This window comes from Salvelinus sp. IW2-2015, linkage group LG17 (assembly GCF_002910315.2).
Source record: "Salvelinus sp. IW2-2015 linkage group LG17, ASM291031v2, whole genome shotgun sequence".
NCBI lineage: Eukaryota > Metazoa > Chordata > Actinopteri > Salmoniformes > Salmonidae > Salvelinus > Salvelinus sp. IW2-2015.
The window spans coordinates 36,681,601-36,706,116 of NC_036857.1; the positions used below are offsets into that span (position 1 = coordinate 36,681,601).

The window sequence follows — 24,516 nt, forward strand, 5'->3', positions numbered from 1 at the left end:
GCCTATCTTTAGAAATACCTCATATTTGATCTGTTCTGAGTAAAGCAACACTGCTAGGAGTTTTTTTAAACATTTGAGTCATTTAGCAGACGCTCTTTTCCAGAGTGACTTACAGGAGAAATTAGGGTTAAGTGCCTTGCAAAGATGGATTTTTCACCTAGTCGACTCTGGGATTGGAACCAGCAACCTGTTGTTTACTAGCCCAAGACTCTTAACCACCTTGGCAGTGCAATGGTCATTTCGATGCAGATAAGCAGAATCATTTTTTTACAGGTTATTGGTCAGTGGTCACACAGAACAGGAAGTGCATCATCCTGTGGGTGGGGATACGCAGGAATCGAACACAATGCCTCCAGTGTCTTTCCTTTGAAAAAACATATTGGCAGTAAAAATAGCTGTCCTTGTGGAACTAGCTAGGATATGCTATTTCCCCTTATGTTTGTGTTTTCAGATGTATTTGAATATGAATACGTGCTCAAAGCAGTCCTCCTGGGGAAGTTAGGATTGGAGTGCCCAGAGTCACGTATTCCTCTATAGATGACACACACTCTCTGACTTATTTCTCTGTTTGGCTGAATGAATGGGATGGAAATGGCACTCCTTTAGAAACAAACAGGGACAAGGGATTTGTGTGTTACCATGTGTTTAGAGAAGCACATCCCCTTACCATAACACACAACACACATGCAAACGCACATGCGCGCACACACACACTGTCACGGCCATTAAAGGAAGAGGACCAAGGTGCAGCGTGGTGAGCGTACATTTTCTTTATTAAATCAAAATGACGCCGAACAAAACAATAAACACTCCACCAAGACAGGTGGAGAAAAGGGCTACMTAAGTATGGTTATCAATCAGAGACAACGATAGACAGCTGCCTCTGATTGAGAACCACACCCGGCCAAACACAAAGAAATACACAACATAGAACATAGAATACCTACCCCAACTCACGCCCTGACCAAACCAAAATAGAGACATAAAAAGTATCTCTAAGGTCAGGGCGTGACACACACACACGGGCTGGGAATTGCCAGGGACCTCAAGATACAATATTATCACGATACTTGGGCTGTCCCAGACTAAAAAAATCTTGGTCGACCGAGAGTTGTCCTGTTCTTTCGACCAATCAATTAGTCAAAATGTTTAACTTCTTATGGCTTGGTGGCGGTATTTCGACGTCTGGATGAGAAGCGTGCCCAAAGTAAACAGCCTGTTACTCAGGCCCAGAAGCTAGGATATGCATATAATTGGTAGATCTGGATAGAAAACAGTTTCCAAAACTGTTAAAATAATGTCTGTGAGTATAACAAAACTGATRTAACAGAACTTCCAGTCTGATGTCTTGAGATGTTGCTTCAATATATCCACATAATTTTCCTCCTCGTGATGCCATCTATTTTGTGAAGTGCACCAGTCCCTCCTRCAGCAAAGCACCCCCACAACATGATGCTGCCACCCCCGTGCTTCACGTTTGGGATGGTGTTCTTCGGCTTGCAAGCATCCCCCTTTTACCTCCAAACATAACGATGGTCATTATGGCCAAACAGTTCTATATTTATTTCATCAGACCAGAGGACATTTCTCTAAAAAGTACTCTCTTTGTCCCTATGTGCAGTTGCAAACAATAGTCTGGCTTTTTTATGGCGGTTTTGGAGCAGTGGCTTCTTCCGCTGACGGGCTTCAAGTTTATGTCGATATTGGACTCGTTTTACTGTGGAAGTAGATACTTTTTACCTGTTTCCTCCAGCATCTTCACAAGGTCCTTTGCTGTTGTTCTGGAACTGATTTCCACTTTTCACACCAAAGTACGTTCATCTCTAGGAGACAGAATGCATCTCCATCCTGAGCGGTATGACAGCAGCGTGGTCCCATGGTGTTATACTTGCGTACTATTGCTGATTTCTTTGATTTTCCCATGATGTCAAGCAAAGAGGCACTGAGTTTGAAGGTAGGCCTTGAAATACATCCACAGGTACATCTCCAATTGACTCAAATGATGTCAATTATCCTATCAGAAGCTTCTATTTTTTTTATTTTACCTTAATTTATACAGGTTTTCTAGTCATTGAAATAACATCTCTTTTCCAAGAGAGACCTGGTCCAATAGCAGCAGAGGGAACAGTGTTTCAGACAAAACAACTTACATACACTAACACAACATTAAACAAAACTATAAACACACATACAGTACAACAAAAACATTTTATGTTAATAACACAAACATCCTGACTAAAAAAAATTACACTCTTCTATGATATATACATCAATCAAGTGTTTAAACTCCACCAACGAAACTAGATCATCACATTTTAAAATGTTCAGGAGAGACAGGTCATATTTCTACCATGACCTGTTCGAAAATCAGAATGGGACCGTAATTGATATTTATTTACTGACCTGACTAAAAAAGAACAGAGATAAAATGGCATTTTACCCAATATGGCCTTATAAACCAGTGTATACCAGTGTTTAAGCCTACGCAAGGTCAATGGCGACCAGCCAACAGCGCTGTAGAGATCACAATGATGTGTTAGACGTTTCTGATTTGTAATGAACACGAGGGCTGCATGATACACTGAATCAAGTGCTCTCAGGGTAGTGGCTGAGGCCTGCATATATATCACTAAAATCTAAAACCGACAGTAATGTACATTGTACCAGCTCCTTCCTGGCCTCAAAAGAAAAACAAGCCTTATGCCGGTAATAAAATCCTATTTTCAGCTTGAACTTCCTTATCAAGTTCTCTACATGCACAGTGAAGCTCAGCTTATCATCAACCCACACACCCAAATATTTGTACACTTTAACTTGCTCTATAGTATGTCCAGCCAATGTAGCAATGACATGATTTGTAACATGCCTGGCATTTGAAAATACCATGCATTTTGTTTTACCCGAATTTAGAAACAGCTTTAAATCATACAGATTCTGTTGTATGATGTTAAATGCTCTTTGGGCATTTTCAAAAGCTAAAGATAAACTACTACCACTTGAATAAAGAACAGTATCATCTGCATAAAAATGAACATCCGCTGTTTCAATAAGATCCCCAATGTTGTTGATATACAAAATGAACAACAGTGGGCCCAAAATAGAACCTTGCGGAACACCTGAGCACACCTCTATGGACTCAGATTTACAACCATCCGCCATTACACATTGTGTACGATTTGATAGGTAATTTATAAACCAATCTAGAGCATGACCAKTAATTCCACAACATTTTAACCTTTGCACTAACACAGCATGGTCCACGGTGTCAAAAGCCTTCAACAAATCAATAAAAACAGACACACAATGTAACTTCTTATCAAGAGCACAGTGGATGTCATTTAAAACCTTCAATGTTGCTGAAACGGTGCTGTGGCCAGACCTAAAACCTGATTGCATTCCATTTAAGATGTTGTTTTCTTGGAAGTAGGTMTTTAGCTGCCTACTAACTAAGGACTCCAGTACCTTTGACAGTACAGACAATTTTGATATGGGTCAATAGTTGTCAAGTAGCGAGGGATCTCCACCTTTCAGGAGAGGCAGTACAAAAGCAGATTTCCATAACTTGGGGATTTCCTTAACATCGAGTGTAAGGTTAAAAATACATGTTAAGGGGGGAGCAATGGTGTCTGCAGCTAGGTGTAGGAGGCGGGGGTCTAGTTCATCAGGGACAGTGTATTTTTCTAAATACATTTCTTTCAGGGCTTTAAACACACTCTGAAACAGAGAAGGATGAAAATGAGAAACCTGGTGAAGGAGGCACATCACGGGTGATCAGGTAAAATTCATAGGGGCTCAATATACTTACCTTTTAAAAACTTCCTGACGCAACAAGAAAATAAATGCTGGTTCGGGCTTCAAGAATTGGCGGTTCTCTTCAGTTACATATCGTGTGTCGACCAACATTGTTTTGGAATGCCGTTGTATCTTTCTGCACCCAAGACCTTGTGCACTACTTGCCAAAATTTGGATGGATTTTTTACATTTTGTGAAGTAGATTTCAGGCTACGTGGTCTGCTTTCAATTGTACGCGATCCATAGCCACACCCATATTGAAGACGTTTAAAAAGCCTATCCAATCATCTGCCTAAAGCAGTCCCTCTTGCTTTAGCCCACATAGCATTTCGATTCCACTTATGATTTTTTGAGTAAGTTCCTAGTAAACCAAGGGTTCTCTCGCTCCTTAATCCTGATTTTTTAAAAGGGGCATGCCTATTGCATACATCCTGGAATTAGTACGGTTGTCGTTGGTGGAAGCGAGAAGAGGACCAAAGTGCAGCGGGTAATCGTATAAATAATTTAATAAAGAATGAATACTGAACAAACAACAAACCGACAAACGAACAGTTCTGTAAGGTGCAAACAAAAAAACACTAAAAACAGAAGATAACTACCCACAACCCATAGGGAAAACAGGCTACCTAAGTATGAGTTCTCAAATCAGAAGACAACGATCGACACCTGCCTCTGATTGAGAACCATACTAGGCCAAACACATAGAATATAAACGACTAGAACAAAAACATAGAAAAACAACATAGAATGCCCACCCCAACTAGCCCTGACCAACTAAATATAAAGACAGAAAAAAGGAACTAAGGTCAGAACATGACAGTACCCCCCAAAGGTGCGGACTTCCGGCCGAAACTGAACCTATAGGGAGGTTCTGGGTGGGCATTTACCGCGGTGGCGGCTCTGGACGGAACTGGACCCACTCCACCATAGTCTTGGCCCACTTATTGTGCACCTTAGGAGTAGCACCCTAAGCCACCGATTCCGGATTGGAGACCCTAGTAGGGGCACCACTGGATTGAGGAGCGCTCTGACTTACGGGCGCCTCTGGACTGACGGGCGTCTCTGGACTGACGGGCGGCTCAGGCGGTCTTCCTGACTGAAGGGCGGCTCAGGAGGCTCCTGACTGAAGGGCGGCTCAGGCGGCTCCTGACTGAAGGGCGGCTACAGGCGGCTCCTGACTGAAGGGCGGCTCAGGCGCTCCTGACTGACGGGCGGCTCAGGCGGCTCCGATGGGGCTGCTAGGACAGTACGGGAGCGGCTCGGACAGACGGGCGGCTCAGGCGCTCAGGACAGACGGGCGGCTCAGTCGGCTCAGAAGACGGGCGGTCAGTCGGCTAGGACAGACGGTCGGCTCAGGCGGCTCAGGACAGACGGGCGGCTAAGGCGGCTCAGGACAGACGGGCGGCTCAGACAGCTCAGGACAGACGGGCGGCTCTGGCTTGGAGAGAGAACCTGGGGGGAGGAGACGGAGAGACAGCCTGGTGCGTGGGGCTGCCACAGGACCACCAGGCTGGGACCTACGGAGGCCTGGTGCTTGGAGAGGCACCGGAAGGACCGAGCTGTGGGGAGACTGGAGCTCCTGTGCGCAGCCTTGGCACCACTCCCCCAGGCTGGATGACTACTCTAGCCGACCTCTACAGAGTGCAGGCACAGGTGAACCGGGCTTGAGTCAGCACTGGAGATCTGGTGCATACCACTCGCACCTCTCCATAGGCTCAAATGCACACATTCGCCCGGCACAGCGGAGCGCAGGCATTAGGATGCACTGCACCCTCCCAGCGCCCCGGAGACACGCGCGCAGAGCCGGCACAGGATACCTGGCCCGAAACGGCGTACCGGAGACCAGACACACTGAGCGGCACAACACGCCCTGGCTGGATGCCCACTTTCGCATGGCACTTGCGGGCTGGCTATAGCGCTCCGGCTGTGACCGCGTACTGGCACACCTGTGCACTTAACCGCATAACACGGTGCCTGACCAGTAACGCGCTGCTTACGATAAGCACGAGGAGTGGGCTCAGGTCTCCAACCTGACTCTGGCACACTCCCCGTGTGCCTCCCCCCCAAAAAAATGTTGGGGCTGCCTCTCATTGCCTTCGCCTGCCGTGCTACTCCTCATATCGCCGCCGCTCAGGTTCGCTGCCTCCAGTTCTTCCTTGGGCGCGATATTCCCCAGCCTGTGCCCAGGGTCCTCTTACGTCTAGTATCTCTCCATGTCCATGAGTCCATAATCCTCTGCTCCCGTTTACCACGCTGCTTGGTCCTTGGTGGGGGTAGTTCTTGTAACGGTTGTCGTTGGTGGAGAGGAGAAAGGACCAAAGTGCAGCGTGGTACGTATTCAAATAATTTAATAAAGAATGAATACTGAACAAAAACACAAAAACCGACAAACGAACAGTTCTGTAAGGCAAACAAAAACACTAAACAGAAAATAACTACCCACAACCAATTGTGGGAAACAGGCTACCTAAGTATGATTCTCAATCAGAGACAACGATCGACACCTCTGCCTGATTGAGAACCATACTAGAGCCAAACACATAGAAAAATAACGACTAGAACACAAAATAGAAAAACAACATAGAATGCCCACCACACTCAACCGCCTGACCACTAAATAAAGACAGAAAAAAGGATCATAGGTCAGAACGTGACAGGAATACGTTGTGAAAGATAGAAAAGCTAGTTCAAACATCAGGGATTAATTCCATCTATTCCATTCGATGCTAGATACATGATGTAAAAAACCTTGAATTTTCAAACTGCTTCCAGTTCTTTTTGTAATAACACGTGGAGATTTCTTAGGAATTTACCATCCTCACACAGGCACAGTGATCACTTATGTCATTTTGCAAAAATACCAGAAGCATTAAAACGATGAGAGTATTGGTTAAGATCAAATCAATCAAAGAGGATTTCCGAGGATATTTTATATTCAACCTAGTTACACTGTTGACAATCTGAGTGAGATTGTAGGTATTGCACAAACATTTTTAGTTGATCAGAGCTAGATTGTAGCCGGTCCTGATTCAGATCACCATCAGGACAAATCAGGACATTCTGTGATAACAATTTGAAAATACAACAGTAGTAGATGAGGTCTATAACAAACAAGATACAACAATATTTAAAGATGAGCCAAGGTTTAGGTTCAAAGACAGATATTCAAATTGCTTAGGTTTAGTACAGAAGTCAGGACGACCACCGAAACTTGTCTTTTACATACACAGCAACACACCACCCTTAGATGTACGATCTGTACGAAACACATTGTAACCATTTATGCCACTATTTTGTCTGTAATAGATTTTTTAAGCCAGGTTTCAGAAAGCATAAATACATCAGGGTCGGCAGTTTTATCCATATATTCACAAATATCAAGCTTCGGCAGAAGACTTCTAAAGCCATGTCAATTTTCTGGAATTTTCCAAGCTGTTTAAAGGCACAGTCATATAGTGTATGTAAACTTCTTACCCACTGGAATTGTGATAAAGTGAATATAAGTGAAATAACTGTCTGTAATGTGGAAGGAGCACCAGAGGGCAAGCTGGCTCACGGATAGTAGCCCAGCCAGGCATGTGAGTCAAGGTGATCAGAGGCAATTAAGCACAGCTGACGGTACTAATGACCTATTATCTTTCCCCTACAAGAGAGAGGTGGGAACCGGTAAGTGAATATTTATAATACTATTTCTGACTTCTGTTGAATCCACAACATGGCGGATATCTGTATGGCTTGTTTGGGCTCTGAGCGCTGTACTCAGATTATAGCATGGTGTGCTTTTTCCGTAAAGTTTTTTTGAAATCTGACACAGCGGTTGCATTAAGAGAAGTTTATCTAAGTTCCATGTATAAAACTTGTATCTTTTATCAATGTTTATTATGAGTATTTCTGTAAATTGATGTAGCTCTCTTCAAAATCACCGGATGTTTTGGAAGCAAAACATTACTGAACATAACGCGCCACTGTAAACTAAGATTTTTGCATATAAATATGAACTTATCGAACAAAACATACATGAACATGAAGTCCTATGAGTGTCATCTGATGAAGATCACAAAGGATACATTTATCTCTATTTCTGCTTTTTGTGACTCCTCTCTTTGGCTGGAAAATGGCTGTGTTTTTCTGTGACTAGGTATGACCTAACATAATCGTTTGGTGTGGCTTTCGTTGTAAACCTTTTGAAATCGGACACTGTGGCTGGATTTACAACAAGTTTATCTTTAAAATGGTGTAAAATACTTGTATGTTTGAGAAATATTAATATGAGATTTCGGTTGTTTGAATTTGGCGCCTGCACTTTCACTGGCTGTTGTCAAGTCGATCCCGTTAACGGATCTCAGCAATAAGAAGTTATTAACAAGAAGTTAAGCTTTAATTTGGTGTATTGCACTTGTGAATATATTAATTTTTGAATTTCACGCTCTGCCTTTTCAGCGGATGTTGTCGGGGGTTCCGCCTAGCCTTAAGAAGTTTTAACTGGTACTGGGACCTTCAGACGAGTCTTGTGGAGCTTGTGGCTCCTAGAGCAAAACAGAGAACACCATCTTATTTGTGACTCAGCGTCACAGCGCTCATATAGTTGTGTAGGCCAAACCGTTCGGACAGCAAACGAGAGCAGAAGAGGCTTACCAACTTCAGACTAATCTGTAAGGCTTGTGGGTGTCCTAGAGCAAAACATTGAACACCATCGTTTTCATGAGAGTCAGTCTGTTCAATAGGTCATAATACTTTGTAGGCCAAACCGTTTGGAAGCTACATGCGTTTTTGTAAGACAGATTTTTGGGATGTCTCATGGTCTGACAAACACCGCTCTAGCTCTGCCACCTTTGAAACACATTGAGACCCATATCTCTAGCTTAAACAGATTGATTCTGATGGGGAGTTTTTCATTAYGTTAATTCGATTTCCAYAGGAGCGCGGAAAGTCACCTCATACAAGTACTTGAGAGTATGGCTTGATGGTACACTGTCCTTCTCTCAGCACAAATCAAATCTGCAGGCTAAGGTTAAATCTAGACTTGGTTTCCTCTATCGTTGTCTCTACCTTCTTGTCCTTTGTGCTGTTGTCTGTGCCCAATAATGTTTGGACCATGTTTTGTGCTGCTACCATGTTGTGCTGCTGCCATGTTGTGTTGCTACCATGTTGTTGTCATGTGGTGTTACTACCATGCTGTCTTGTCATGTGTTGCTGCCATGCTGCTGCCAACATACAGACTCAAATCTCTGGCCACTTAAATAAACAKACTTAATAAAGGTATCACCAGTCACTTTAAATAACGCCACTTTAATAATGTTCACATAGAGGTGTCACTTTAAATAACGCCACTTTAATAATGTTTACATATCCTACATTACTCATCTCATATCTATATACTGTATTCTACAGCATCTACTGCATCTTGCCTATGCCGCACGCCATCGCTCATCCATATATATATATGTACATATTCTTATTCATCCCTTTACATTTGTGTGTATAAGGTAGTTGTTGTGAATTTGTTAGATTACTTGTTAGATTTTACCGCATAGTCAGAACTAGAAGCACAAGCATCTCGCTACACTCGCATTAACATCTGCTAACCATGTGTATGTGACCAATAAAATTTGATTTGCTATGTTGTTGTCTTAGGTCTCTCTTTATGTGGTGTTGTGATGTCTCTCTTGTCGTGATGTGTGTTTAGTGATATAATTGTATTTTATTTTACATTTTTAATCCCAKCCCCYGTCCACACAAGAGGCCTTTTCCTTTTGGTAGGCCGTCATTGTAAATAAGATTTTTTTCTTAACTGACTTGCCTMGTTAAATAAAGGTAAAATCAAATTGAATTTACCACAGGTGGACTCCAATCAAGTTGTAGAAACATCTCAAGGATGATCAATGGAAACAGGATGCACCTGTCCTCTCTGCCATTGCAGTATGCATTTTCTACTTTCTTCCTCAAATCACCAAATCAGGACACACTCAGAGATCATTTACAGTGYCTTCAGATAGTATTCACACCCCTTTACTGTTCATARGCCGTCATTGAAAATAAGAATTTGTTCTTAACTGACWTGCCTAGTTAAATAAAGGTAAAATAAATGTCAAATATAAACACGGAATCTTTAAGAAATTCCGCTATGCTCTCTGACGAACCATCAAACAGGCAAAGTGTCAATAGAGGACTAAGATTGCNGCCTAGTTAAATAAAGGTAAAATAAATGTCAAATATAAACACGGAATCTTTAAGAAATTCCGCTATGCTCTCTGACGAACCATCAAACAGGCAAAGTGTCAATAGAGGACTAAGATTGCRTTGTACTACACCGGCTCCGCAAAAAAATACAAATAAATGCATCTACACTGATTGAAGTGGATTTAACAGGTGAAATCAATAAGGGATCAGATCGTTCACCTGGATTCAGCTGGTCAGTCTATRTCATGTTAAGAGAAGGTGTTCTTAATGTTTTGTATGTTATAATGTATGTAACATTTTTGTGTGGTGGTAACTAGTAAAATGAAGCAACCATTACCCTGTCCAGGTGGTCCATTTGGGGAGAATCGGAGTCGACCAGTATTGTCTCACACACAAACAGACAGAGGCTCGCTCTCGTCCAAAAAGTGAAACACAGGACATCTCTCGCTCAACTCTGTCAGTGGCCGTCTGGAACAAACACATACATAGTCAGAAAAAAATACACAGTCAAAAGAACACACACAGTCAAAGGAATATACACACACACACACACCTTTCTGTGTCGTCGGCCTGTGAGATGCCAATAGGTGGTCTGCCAGTGAAGAAGTCAAAGTGAGAGAGTRTGTCCATCTCCAMATTATAGAAGCACATTTTGTGGTGAGGTCTCCTAATTCACCTTAGATGGAGAAATAAATCAGCAACAAGGCAATTAACTACTTATAGTTATATATAAGAATAATATCATTATAATTGACTTGGAAGTGTAGCAATTCAAATCACTTCATTTCAAATCCCTCGACCAAGGTCTATCTATGAGATCCTTCGAGAATAAAGCCAAGGTTCTGTGTCTCTGAGTGTCCACTCACCTGAGTGACCAGGCTGTTGACTTGGTTGCCATTGGCATTACACTTGACTGATCTCAGGGATTCTAGATTAGGGATCAGGTCCACCAGGTTCTTAGCACTGCAGTGAGCCTTGGTTCATATATTATATATATATATATACACTGCTCAAAAAAATAAAGGGAACACTAAAATAACATCCTAGATCTGAATGAATGAAAATTTCTTATTAAAATACTTTTTCTTTACATAGTTGAATGTGCTGACAACAAAAAAACAAAAAAATATCAATGGAAATCAAATGTATCAACCCATGGAGGTCTGGATTTGGAGTCACACTCAAAATTAAAGTGGAAAACCACACTACAGGCTGATCCAACTTTGATGTAATGTCCTTAAAACAAGTCAAAATGAGGCTCAGTAGTGTGTGTGGCCTCCACGTGCCTGTATGACCTCCCTACAACGCCTGGGCATGCTCCTGATGAGGTGGCGGATGGTCTTCTGAGGCATCTCCTCCCAGACCTGGACTAAAGCATCCGCCAACTCCTGGACAGTCTGTGGTGCAACGTGGCGTTGGTGGATGGAGCGAGACATGATGTCCCAGATGTGCTCAATTGGATTCAGGTCTGGGAACGGGCGGGCCAGTCCATAGCATCAATGCCTTCCTTGCAGGAACTGCTGACACACTCCAGCCACATGAGGTCTAGCATTGTCTTGCATTAGGAGGAACCAAGGGCCAACCGCACCAGCATATGGTCTCACAAGGGGTCTGAGGATCTCATCTCGGTACCTAACGGCAGTCAGGCTACCTCTGGCGAGCACATGGAGGGCTGTGCGGCCCCCAAAAAATGCCAGTCATGCTGGAGGATGTTGCAGGCAGCAGAACGTTCTCCACGGCGTCTCCAGACTCTGTCACGTCTGTCACGTGCTCAGTGTGAACCTGCTTTCATCTGTGAAGAGCACAGGGCGCCAGTGGCGAATTGCCAATCTTGGTGTTCTCTGGCAAATGCCAAACGTCCTGCACGGTTTGGGCTGAAGCACAACCCCACCTGTGGACGTCGGGCCCTCATACCACCCTCATGGAGTCTGTTTCTGACCGTTTGAGCAGACACATGCACATTTGTGGCCTGTGTGAGGTCATTTTGCAGGGCTCTGGCAGTGCTCCTCCTGCTCAAAGCGGAGGTACGGTCCTGCTGGCTGGGTTGTTGCCCTCCTACGCCTCCTCCACGTCTCCTGATGTACTGGACTGTCTCCTGGTAGCGCCTACATGCTCTGGACACTACGCTGACAGACACAGCAAACCTTCTTGCCACAGCTTGCATTGATGTGCCATCCTGGAGAGCTGACTACCTGAGCCACTTGTGTGGGTTGTAGACTCCGTCTCATGCTACCACTAGAGTGAAAGCACCGCCAGCATTCAAAAGTGACCAAAACATCAGCCAGGAAGCATATGAACTGAGAAGTGGCTTCCTAAGTGGACAGTTTGATTTCACAGGAAGTGTGATTGACTTGGAGTTACATTGTGTTGTTTAAAGTGTTCCCTTTTTTTTTGAGCAGTTGTATATAACAGTGGGGAGACAAGTATTTGATACACTGACGATTTTGCAGGTTTTCCTACTTACAAAGCATTGTAGAGGTCTGTAATTTTATCATAGGTACACTTCAACTGTGAGAGACGGAATCTAAAACAAAAATCCAGAAAATCACATTGTATGATTTTTAAGTAATTAATTTAGCTTTTATTGAAGACATAAGTTTTTGATACATCAGAAAAGCAGAACTTAATATTTTGGTACTGAATCCTTTGTTTGCAATTACAGAGATCATACGTTTCCTGTAGTTCGTGACCAGGTTTGCACACACTGCAGCATGGATTTTGGCCCACATCCTCCATACACGACCTTCTCCAGATCCTTCAGGTTTCGGGGTGTCGCTGGGCAATACGGACTTTCACTCCCTCCAAAGATTTTCTATTTGGGTTCAGGTCTGGAGACTGGCTAGGCCACTCCAGGACCTTGAAGATACTTCTTACGGAGCCACTCCTTAGTTGCCCTGGCTGTGTGTTTCGGGTCGTTGTTCATGCTGGAAACCCAGCCACGACCCATCAATCAATGCTCTTACTGAGGGAAGGAGGTTGTTGGCTAAGATCTCGCAATACATGGCCCCCATCCATCCCCCTCAATACGGTGCAGTCGTCCTGTCCCCTTTGCAGAAAAGCATCCCCAAAAGAATGTGTTTCCACCTCCATGCTTCACGGGTTGGGATGGTGTTCTTGGGGTTGTACTCATCCTTCTTCTTCCTCCAAACACGGCGAGTGGAGTTTAGACCAAAAAACTCTATTTTGAATCATCAGACCACATGACCTTCTCCCATTCCTCCTCTGGATCATCCAGATGGTCATTGGCAAAACTTCAGACGGGGCCTGGACATGCGCCTGCTTGAGCAGGGGACCTTGTGTGCGCTGCAGGATTTTAATCCATGACGGCGTAGTGTGTTACTAATGGTTTTCTTTGAGACTGTGGTCCCAGCTCTCTTCAGGTCATTGACCAGGTCCTGCCGTGTAGTTCTGGGCTGATCCCTCACCTTCCTCATGATCATTGATGCCCCACGAGGTGAGATCTTGCATGGAGCCCCAGACCGAGGGTTGATTGACCATCATCTTGAACTTCTTCTATTTTCTTCTATTTTCTAATAATTGCGCCAACAGTTGTGCTTCTCACCAAGCTGCTTGCCTATTGTCCTGTAGCCCATCCCAGCCTTGTGCAGGTCTACAATTTTATCCTGATTGCTCCTTACACAGCTCTCTGGTCTTGGCCATGTGAAGAGGTTGGAGTCTGTTTGATTGAGTGTGTGGACAGGTGTCTTTTATACAGGTAACGAGTTCAAACAGGTGCAGTTAATACAGGTAATGAGTGGAGAACAGGAAGGCTTCTTAAAGAAAAACTAACAGGTCTGTGAGAGCCGGAATTCTTACTGGTTGGTAGGTGATCAAATACTTATGTCATGCAATAAAATGCAAATGAATTACTTAAAAATCATACAATGTGATTTTCTGGATTTTTGTTTTAGTTCCGTCTCTCACAGTTGAAGTGTTACCTATGATAAAAATTACAGACCTCTACATGCTTTGTAAGTAGGAAAACCTGCAAAATCGGCAGTGTATCAAATACTTGTTCTCCCCACTGATATATATTATATATATATATATATACACAACACATACATATATATATATATATATATATATATATATATATATATACACACACATACATATATATATACACACACATATATATATACACATACATACATACTTAATATATATATATACATACACACATTTATATATACACATACATACATATATATATACATATATACACACACACATTTATATATATATAATAACATACTATATACACATATATATACGCCCGAGAGCAGCCCCAAAAATGTCTTGGGGGGTGGCACACTTGGAGTGGTGTTAAGCCAGGTAGGGACCTGGACCAACTCCCCGTGCTTACCGTGGAGAGCGGACGTACGGGCAGACACCGTGTTTATGCGGAAGAACGCACGGTTTTCTCCAGTACGTGTTACATAGCCCGGTTGCGCGTACATAGCAGCACCTCGTATCGGCCGGGCTAGATTGTGGCATCGAGCCAGGTGCCATGAAACCGGCTCTACGCATCTGGTCTCCAGTGCGTCTCCTCGGCCGGGGTACATGGCACCAGCCCTACGCATGGTGTCTCCTGTACGTGTACATAGCTCAGTGCGGCTTATTCCACCTCGCCGCACTGGCATGGCTACAGGAGTATTCAGCCAGGTAGGTTGGGCAGGCTCGTGCTTGAGAACTGTAGTGCGCCTCCACGGTCCGGTCTATCCGTGCCCTTCTCTAAGAACCAGCCCTCCTGTGGCAGCCCCACGCACCAGCCCTCGTGTGGCGGCGCCACGTACCAGGCCTCCAGTTCCAGCACCCCGCACTCGCCTTAGGTGCGTGTTCCCAGTCCGGTACCACCAGTTCCGCACCAGGCTGTGCGCCTCAGCAGGCCAGAGCTGTCCGTCAGTCCAGCGCCACCTGAGCTGCCCGTCTGTCCAGCGCGCCTGAGCCGCCCGTCTGTCCAGCGCCGCCTGAGCCGCCCGTCTGTCCAGCGCCGCCTGAGCCGCCGTCTGTCCAGCGCCGTCAGAGCCGCCCGTCTGCCAGAGCCGTCAGAGCCGCCGTCTTCCTGAGCCGCCAGAGCCCTCCGTCAGTCAGGAGCCGCCAGAGCAGCCCGTCAGTCAGAAGCCGCCCGCCAGTCAGGAGCAGCAGAGCCGCCGCCAGTCAGGAGCCGCCAGAGCCGCCCGCCAGTCAGGATCCGCCAGAGCCGCCCGCCAGTCAGGAGCGCCAGAGCCGCCCGCCAAGTCAGGAAAGCCGCCAGAGCCGCCCGCCAGTCAGGAGTCGACCAGAGCGCCGCCAGTCGGAGCCGCCAGAGCCCCCCGCCAGTCAGGAGCTGCCAGAAGCCGCCCGTCAGTCCGGACAGCCGCCGTCAGTCCGGAGCACCCGAGCCACCCCTCAGTCCTGAGCTACCCCTCATCCTGAGCTAGCCCCTCAGTCCTGAGCTGCCCTCAGTCTGAGCTGCCCCTCAGTCCGGAGGAGTTTTTTCAGTCCAGAGGCGTCCTTCAGTCCAGAGGCGTCCTTCAGTCCAGAGGGCGTCCTTCAGTCCAGAGGCGTCCTTCAGTCCAGAGGTGTCCCTCAGTCCTGTGGCTCATTTATTAGGTTCCAGGCCAGGGTCGGCGGAGGGTGCCGTTCCTAGGAGGTCACAGAAGCGGAATAAAAATATTGGTGGAGTGGGGTCCATGTCCAGCGCCACCACCGCGGACAGATGCCCACCCAGACCCTCCCCTATAGGTTCAGTTTTGCGGCCGGAGTCCGCACCTGCGCTGTCACGGACATTCTTTTGTATTTTCTTTGTTTTAGGTGGTCAGGGCGTGAGTTGGTGGTATGATCTATGGTTTCTGTTTCTATGTGGGGTTTCTCGTTTGGCTGATATGGTTCTCAATCAGAGGCAGGTGTTATCATTGTCTCTGATTGGGAACCATATTTAGGTAGCCTGTGTTCTATTGTGTTTTTGTGGGTGTTTGTCTTCAGTCTTTGTGTGTCTGCACCAGATAGAACTGTTTCGGTTTTCACGTTTGTTGTTTTTTGTATTTGTAGTGTTCAGTTTTTGGATTTATTAAAATAAGATGAACACTAACCACGCTGCGCTTTGGTCCTCTCCTTCTTCCACCGAAGAAAACCGTTACAGACAGAGGTTGTGGCATTAGAAGAATGTGAATTGACTGGAGGTAATAGGGATTTTATATGCTGTCTGTATACCTGCGGGTGAGGTCAATACCTTGATCAATTGGCCTTGTTAAATAAAGGTTAAACGTGTCTGTTCCAACCACCAGGTAGCCCTGACACCCACCGAGCGGCACAGGGTTGCCCTCCGCCTCAGAGAAGGCTAGCAGCTGCTTCACTGTGCCCTGGGAGAYAGAGCAAGATAGATACACATTGCTTATCTATAATATAGGCAACAGACATCAGCAAAAAACAACACTGAAATAGATTTGACGGCAGTATATGAGGCAGTATGCATGTGTGCGCATGCGTATATATGTATTCCCACATGCATGCGTGAGTGTGTGTGTGTGTGTATCAAGTGTGAACAGAAAAGGCTTAGAAGGGAGGGAATGTGGATAGGCAGAGGGTTTCAGATAGGGGACTGACCTGTGGTGTGTGGACCTGGACCCTATTGGGCTCCACAGTGTAGATATTCACAGCACAGCTAAGACCTGGGACTCACACGGGAAATATCCTGGGGACGAGCAGGAGAGGAGGATTCACACAGGGCTTAATAACACTAAGTATCTGTCTTAACACAGTGCTTATGATAGTGTTATGCAGTGCCATACTGGTGTTGTGCACTGGTGTTGTGACTATTTAACAACGTTACCCGTGTTGCGTAGAGTTGTCCCTGAGGATTCGTACACAGTGACCTGCTTCCCATTCCACACTGTGACTATGTCCTGAACACACAACACCTAAACATCAGATGCCTAATATTTAAAATGTTTATAGTCGCTTATCCAGAGCAACTTACAGTAGTGACTGCATACTTTTTCGTACTGGCCCCTTGTAGGAATCGAACCCATAACCGTGGGGTTGCAAGCGCCGTGCTCTACCAACTGAGCCACAGTCATGGTAAGGGCCCGTAGACAGCAAGGACAATAATGATAAACTTAACGTAACTATAAAATGTTGGCAAGGATCCACAGTAGAGTATTTTTTATTGTTCTAAAGTACACATGTCAATCAAGTGATCAACGCATCCTACCGCTCACTGTAGGCTTATTAATGTGGTAACACAGACAATTCAGTGCCTTCAGGGTGTGTTCATTGGCATAGTGACAACAGCAAATAATAATAAAATGCACAAGTAATGAAAAATCATATAGAGACTTGTATTTAAAGGTAGCAATTCAACAACAAACGTCATTGCTTGCCTCATTGCTCAAGTGGTTTGCAGGTGATTTCCCTTTTTCTAAAGGTTGTCAATAAGTTAGGATCTTCTTTTTCATTGTGCTCAACACTCTGTCTGTCCTATGCAACCATTTGCAATGCATCAGTACAACAATGTTATCATCACTGGTCAAAGTGATCACACCAACGCACTCCCCTCTCTCTCCTTAACTTTCCCCGACAGGTTGTTTGGCCTATGCTGTATTTTACATTCAGCAAGTAGCAAAACCAAGCCTGCTTCTCCTCAAACAGGCCTATTATAAAAAAGAAATGTCTAACAAGCTATAGTAGCCTATAGCTTTTCCTAGAACTCGACTAGAAGAGGAATAGCGTAGGCTTGTGTAGTCTTTAGCCTACTAGGCACAGGAACAGCTGGAAAAGAGAGGCTAGAGATGTGCAATCGAAGTAAGAAGCTAAAAATTAGCTAAATATTAGGCCATTCATTAGCTAAATATTAGGCCATTCATTAGCTAAATATTAGGGCTATACATATTTACCTGACAAAGTGCAAGAATAAAAGTAATCAGATTATGAAATGCCACATGCACTGTGCGTTCCCCCAGGCTGCGCACTGCAGTCCCCGGGCTCCCCTATTGATTCGGCCTACGTTTTGACCTCGGCTACAAATACACAACGCAATGAGGAATTCTATTATTRTTTTCAAGTGAGTACACATTTATTGTGTAGGCTGTAAACTGCAGCGAATAACTGCAAAAACGCCCTGAGCTTTGAAAGCATGTTTCATTCCAAAATAACTGCCTCGGCTTGATTATGCAACCATTTGGACCAGTTATGGGTCTATTCTCAACAGTTTAAAAGGTCCAGAAAGACCTTTTTAACAGGCCACTCATATGGTGTTTTTTTGTAAGAAAACTGTACCATATGAAGATATGGGCATCTTCTGATACTGAGATGCACTGTCTATTGTGGATCATTAGTCTCCCAAGTCGTCCTATAATTAATGTGGCCACCAATATGCTCACATGCCCAGTAATTCAGGAAAGCTCACTGTGTGCTTTGCCCCATCTCCTCTCCCCTCCGGGCGACTATTTCTCACACACACCTAGAATGCTTCAATAGAACAGGTTTTTGATTGGTTGATGACATTGTATCGTTGGGGGGAAATCGCTCTGAAAGTGATCCCAACGATAGCTATCGTTATATTCTCCATTGTTTTTTTAGTTATCGTTGTAGTGTAYACGCTGCTGTTCACTTGAATTAGAACAACTTCTACTTTCTTATCGATATACTTATTGTTAYAGTTATCGTCTTTGGTGTGTACGGACCTTAAGAGATGACCACWCAACACACCTCACATACTCATACCTGCTTGTGTGAGATGTACACAGTTCAAGTGTCATATATTGAGCAGAAACAAATTCCTCGATAGCCTCCCTGGCTGATTACCTTGGTGACGGGACAAATTTATGGACTGGTTACCTAGTGTAAACGAGACACATTTTGGGGTTGGTTACCTTGGTTATGCAGACACCCTTGATGTGCATGTCTGAGCACAGGGTGAGATGGGAGTTGGTGCTGAACATGGTGAGGCTGAGCTGAGAGGGGGTCTGCTGCACAGCTGCCACCTGCTGGCCGAAGTGGGCTGACATGACGTGCTCACAGAGGATCAGCACTTTGATCACACTGTTGGCCGCCAGCAGGCTCAGGTTGGAGCCCCACTGGAAACACCACAAGACAATTGTAATCAATCAGACAACACATTATCGTAAAACTTAAACAACATAGTCACAATATAGTTTTAGGCCAGGTGTGACAAATGAAAAAACGCATTGTAAATGAATTGTGATAGTATCTGTCTAAACAAGGTGATGGATGAGGATATAATACACTATCTCTGTTGTGGCCAAGAGTCAATACAGTATAATGTAGTGTAACACGGTTATATTGGTGATTCACCTTGCCACTTTATTGTTAAGCCAATGGGTTTTTGGTTTTAGTTTTGTCTCGCCKTCACCTACTCAACATGGCATCTTATTGGCTGGTTTGCGTGGCTTACTTACGAGGATGTTTAAGTTAGAATCATCCCAGTGAACAAGCACCAAACCAGAGTGCAGAGATGGATGGTGAGCCGTGCATTGCATGACGTGCAATTTTGTGCTGTTTCTATCAGAATATATTTCCATGACTGGTGCTACAAATTGGAGTCCGTGACGATGACTGTACACAATGCAAGAAGAGTACTGTTACAGTAGCACTGCAGTAAAGTGGTGTACCTGGATCTGGGTGACAATGCCCTCAATCTCCATGGGTGTCTGTAGTTTCCACTGGGCCTGGGCCTTCTATCCTGGTGTTCGGCTGGCTCACCATTCTCCACAGARCTATACGCCCCCTGTTGGTGCCTGCAGCTAGGATCTCTGACAATACGCAGGGGGAGTTAGGCAAGGGAGAACGACTATAGGGCTGTGACGTTAAATGGATAACCATGACATTGATGGTTTTGGATGAAAACCATCATGAAAATAAAAACCTTCAAAAGCCTTTTTATTTTTTATAAAATGTTTTATCTACTTAATTTTAATGTAGATATACTTTACCCATAGCGGGAGYGTTAACTATTTATTATATGGTATTGTTTTGCTAACTTAATCTGTCTATTAAACTGTAATCCGTTATATGTGTGAATAGGAGAGAATCTTTGAAGGCAAATTCAGTTCATTGAGGAGGGGGTGGGGTGAAGAGTGGGGACCGGGGGTACCTATAGATCCGATAGCCCTTCACCTCTGGCCTTTTTCATTATTACAGTAGATTGRAGGAGTGAGGTAAAAAATATGGCTTTTTTGGTTTCATTTCGGTTTCAAACCTAACGACAATGGAGAACCAGATGACTTGGACCAGCCTGTTTGCAGAATATGCACAAAAACCATAGGCTACCTACTAAGAATTCCAGCACCTCAAACGAGACATAGATAAATGGCGAGCGTGTATATTCACTGTCTTTATCATTGGGTCAGTGCCTCTTGAAAGTCTTATATAAAAAAAGATTCTGCTAATCTCTCCAGTCATATAAAGTGTCATAGAATTGTATGAAAAGTTTTTATAAAAGGACACATTATTCTCGTGCAAAGCAGAAGAAACATAGGCCTATCTGATATAGCCTAGCCAAAGCCTACTCCACCTCGCGCTGCATTGAACAGTCTTTTTTTTGCAAAAGTGATTTGAGTTAAATTATCATCCTAAATTATGACTATCCAATTTACTAATAACATTAGGAATAGTCAGCTATCTTACATAAGTCTCCAAATGTGATGATGCATGGAATGCATGGATGCGTGGTTGTTCCACTGGATATCATAAGGTGAATGCACCAATTTGTAAGTCGCTCTGGATAAGAGCGTCTGCTAAATGACTTAAATGTAAATGTAATGTAAATGAATGCTTTATATTTTTTTGATGGTGAAAATTAGCTTCTCCAAACTTGAGACTCATAGGAGTTGCTGGCAAGATTTTTCTTTATTTGACCTTTATTTAACTAGGCAAGTCAGTTAAGAACAAATTCTTATTTTCAATGTTGGCCTAGGAATAGTGGGTTAACTGCTTTGTTCAGGGGCAGAACGACAGATTTTTACCTTGTCAACTCATGGGATTCGATCTTGCAACCTTTCAGTTACTAGTCCAACGCTCTAACCACTAGATAACACAAACAGATCTGGGATTAGGCTAGTGACTGTATATACACTGTGTAATAGTAATCCATTTAACATGCATTACTAGCATTACTAGCTGTTTGGGGTTTTAGGCTGGTTTTAGGCTGGGTGTCTGTACAGCACTTCGAGATATTAGCTGATGTACGAAGGGCTATATAAAATAAAATTGATTGATTGATTGACATAAGTCTACCATAGCACTCAATTAGCACACATTTTCACAACACCAGTAATGTTCATTCCTACCCAGGCTCTCATCCAGAGAAAGAACATAGTCGTCATCCCTATCCAAGTCCCAGAGCCTACAACACAATGTATGTCAGCGCCACAATGTATGTCAGCACCACAATGTATGTCAGCACCACAATGTATGTCAGCGCCACAATGTATGTCAGCACCACAATGTATGTCAGCGCAACAGTGAGTGTGTGTGTCTGACCTGATGACCTGTTCCCCTGTAGCTGTGATGAGAGGCCTGTCTCTGTTGAAACGATATCTGCGCTTCGGCCACTCTTTCCGCTCAGCTTCACCTGTGACAACAGAACACATAAACACACAAAGTCACACTTGAATTGACTGTGCCACTGTAATCTGTGTACGTGACCAATACAGTTTTATTTAAATTGACTGTGACACTGTACACCTTCATGAGCTCCTAGGCTCCCCCCTCAGGTCCCAGAGTGTACTGCGACATCAAAAGGGTTTTCATGATGACGGCTAGGACGTCTCTCCTCTTCAGATAGAAGAGCTTCTGGATGGAGCCGTCCACACTGAGCTGCTCCTGCCACACTCATTCACACAGTGCACCTTTTCTGGAAATTACAAGATTATGTTATAATACTGTCATTRCATCAAATGGTTGCTTTATGCAACAGCATAGGGGGTACTTAGAACTATATGTCTGTGTGAACAGAGAGTGGGCATCTGGGGCTTAATGCTGACAGTAGATTTACGATGCCTTGGGTGATAAACCTAACAAGCCACATTCCATTCATGTGAGGGAGGTTGCTCCAGTTTGACTGGAAGGTACCAGGGAGAGATGGCTCGGGTATGGATAATGAAAGGAACCTTGTTTTGGGGGCCAGACCCTGGTTTCTACACAATGAGAACAGTCTTTACAGCAAATACTGTCGCTGTGAATTATTAGTATCTTTCATACAAATCTTAACCTTGCGACCCATTCCATACATMTGTTGTTTGTCATGAACATTCAGGAGGATGTACTTTGCTACAAATCCGCTCGTTGGGCTCTCAATTAATCATCTAGGGGTGGTTTGTCGACCAGCTTCATTATTGCAATAATTATCAATGTTATTAATACGTTTTGAATAAAGAAAAATCCTGATTGGTGATTGACCTTGTCTCKCCTCATTATTAATTAGTATTTCCACGACAGGACATGGAGGCACAGGGTCAATACACACTTACCAAGGCAAGCAGTGATAGTGCTGCTTTAATTTCGCTTCATTACACCAGGCAGCGCACCAAACCTAAACACACACTAAMCGTTGAGGGCTTGTTTCAGAGGAATATCTCAGACATGCATGCACGTACACATTCAAACGCACACACACRTAAGTGAACAACGCAGGYAAAAACACTAATAGTTTGCTAAYTTCCCAGCCTTCCTCCAGTTGAAYATGTCCAGGGCATTCTCGTCCCCACCCACTGCCGCCCGCGCCAGCATCGCCACATCTCTGGAACCAATCACAACCAGTCAGCATCATACACTGGGACAGGAGCTTAGTAGAATGGTTTCCAAAGTAYACATTGTCACTCTGACCCTAACCTGAATCCCAGATCTGTTTATGCGGTCTTGCCAAACAATAATCACAGGRGATGGCAAAATAGCTAAGGTCTTTCAAATGTTATTCAAATTAAATCAAATGGTATTAGTCACATGCGCTGAATATAACAGGTGTATGTAGACCTTACAGTGAAATGCTTACTCCCTAAAAGCCCCTAACCAACAATGTAGTTAAAATATATATATAAACACTATAAAAAAAACCATCTAAATAATAATACAAAAATTACAGATAAGAATAAGAAATAAAAGTAACAAATAATTACATTTACATTTAAGTCATTTAGCAGACGCTCTTATCCAGAGCGATTTACAAATTGGAATGTTCATACATATTCATCCTGGTCCCCCCGTGGGGATTGAACCCACAACCCTGGCGTTGCAAGCGCCATGCTCTACCAACTGAGCCACACGGGACCACAATTAATGAGCACCAGTAAAATAACAATAGCGAGACTATATACAGGGGGGCACCGGTTAGTTGATGTAATATGTACACGTGGGTAGAGTTATTAAATTGACTATGCATAGATGATAACAACAGAGAGTAAGTAGCATGTCACTTATGTGTTGCATCAAGTGACTTGATCAGATAACCAAGCACATAATAGCTACTGCTGCTGCTAAGCAAGTTAGCTAGAAACTGCTGGAATGATGTTCCTGACAACTGTAGCTAGCTAGCGACGTTAACTTAGCTAACGTTAGCTAGCTAATACAAACAGGCCTGTCTGTACAAAATGGTCCTCTGGTTATTTGTGACCGTTATGTGGATTACTGGACAAAACTAATAGCGAAAGACAGGCTAGCTAAGTAACTTAGCTATGCTAACTAACTCAGCATTGGCTGCGAGCTAACGTTAGCTAGCTAACTAGCTAACTTAATCTTTTGCCATTGGAGCCTGTTGCAAAAATAGCATGCTATGGTTAGCTAACGTTAGCATTAAACTGTATGCTACAATTTACGAAGGATTCAGAGTTCAAAAGAATAGAGAAGTTATCTGAAAATATTTATTATAGGTGCCGTCCAAAAATGGGTAAATAGTCGTGACAACATAAATAGCAAAAGGCAATTCCAGTACTGTGGTTTTGCTCTGCTGTTGAGGGCGAAAAAGCGTCCCTTGTAGTTACCCCGACAACGTCGTCGGAAAGGGTGGGTGGAGTTACGGAAATTACCGATTGTAAATCGGTGTCAATCGGTGTGTTATGGCATGTGGCTCACAACACAACCTTTCATTTTTACAGGGTTGCTTACAGCTCCGTAAATAAAGCGACATTGAATACAGCAATAGCTCTCTACTTCAAGTTAATACATATTCTCAGAACCTGTTAATTTGATTAAGTCCATTAGATGCAACAAAGTCCCGTGTGGCTCAGTTGGTAGAGCATGGCGCTTGCAACGCCAGGGTTGTGGGTTCATTCCCCACGGGGGGACCAGGATGAATATGTATGAACTTTCCAATTTGTAAGTCGCTCTGGATAAGAGCGTCTGCTAAATGACTTAAATGTAAATGTAAAACATGAACGGTTACTGATTGTGTACCTTTGTCTATCAGAAAAATACAATGTCATTCTCCTCAGGAGGGCAAGGATTTGTAGGTGTTTGACATCTATCCATGGCCCTGAAACAGAAAGGAGCCAGGAACAATTTACCTAGTAGCTTGGTCTCAGATCCGTTGTGTGCCTTCCCAGC

General features: G+C 44.0%; 1 pseudogene; it reads right to left on the reverse strand.

Annotated features, from left to right (window-relative positions):
• Nucleotides 1-22,707, reverse strand: part of LOC139029009 (intraflagellar transport protein 140 homolog) — a 40,822-nt pseudogene extending 18,115 nt beyond the window's left edge.
• Between the last annotated feature and the right edge of the window lie 1,809 nt (nucleotides 22,708-24,516).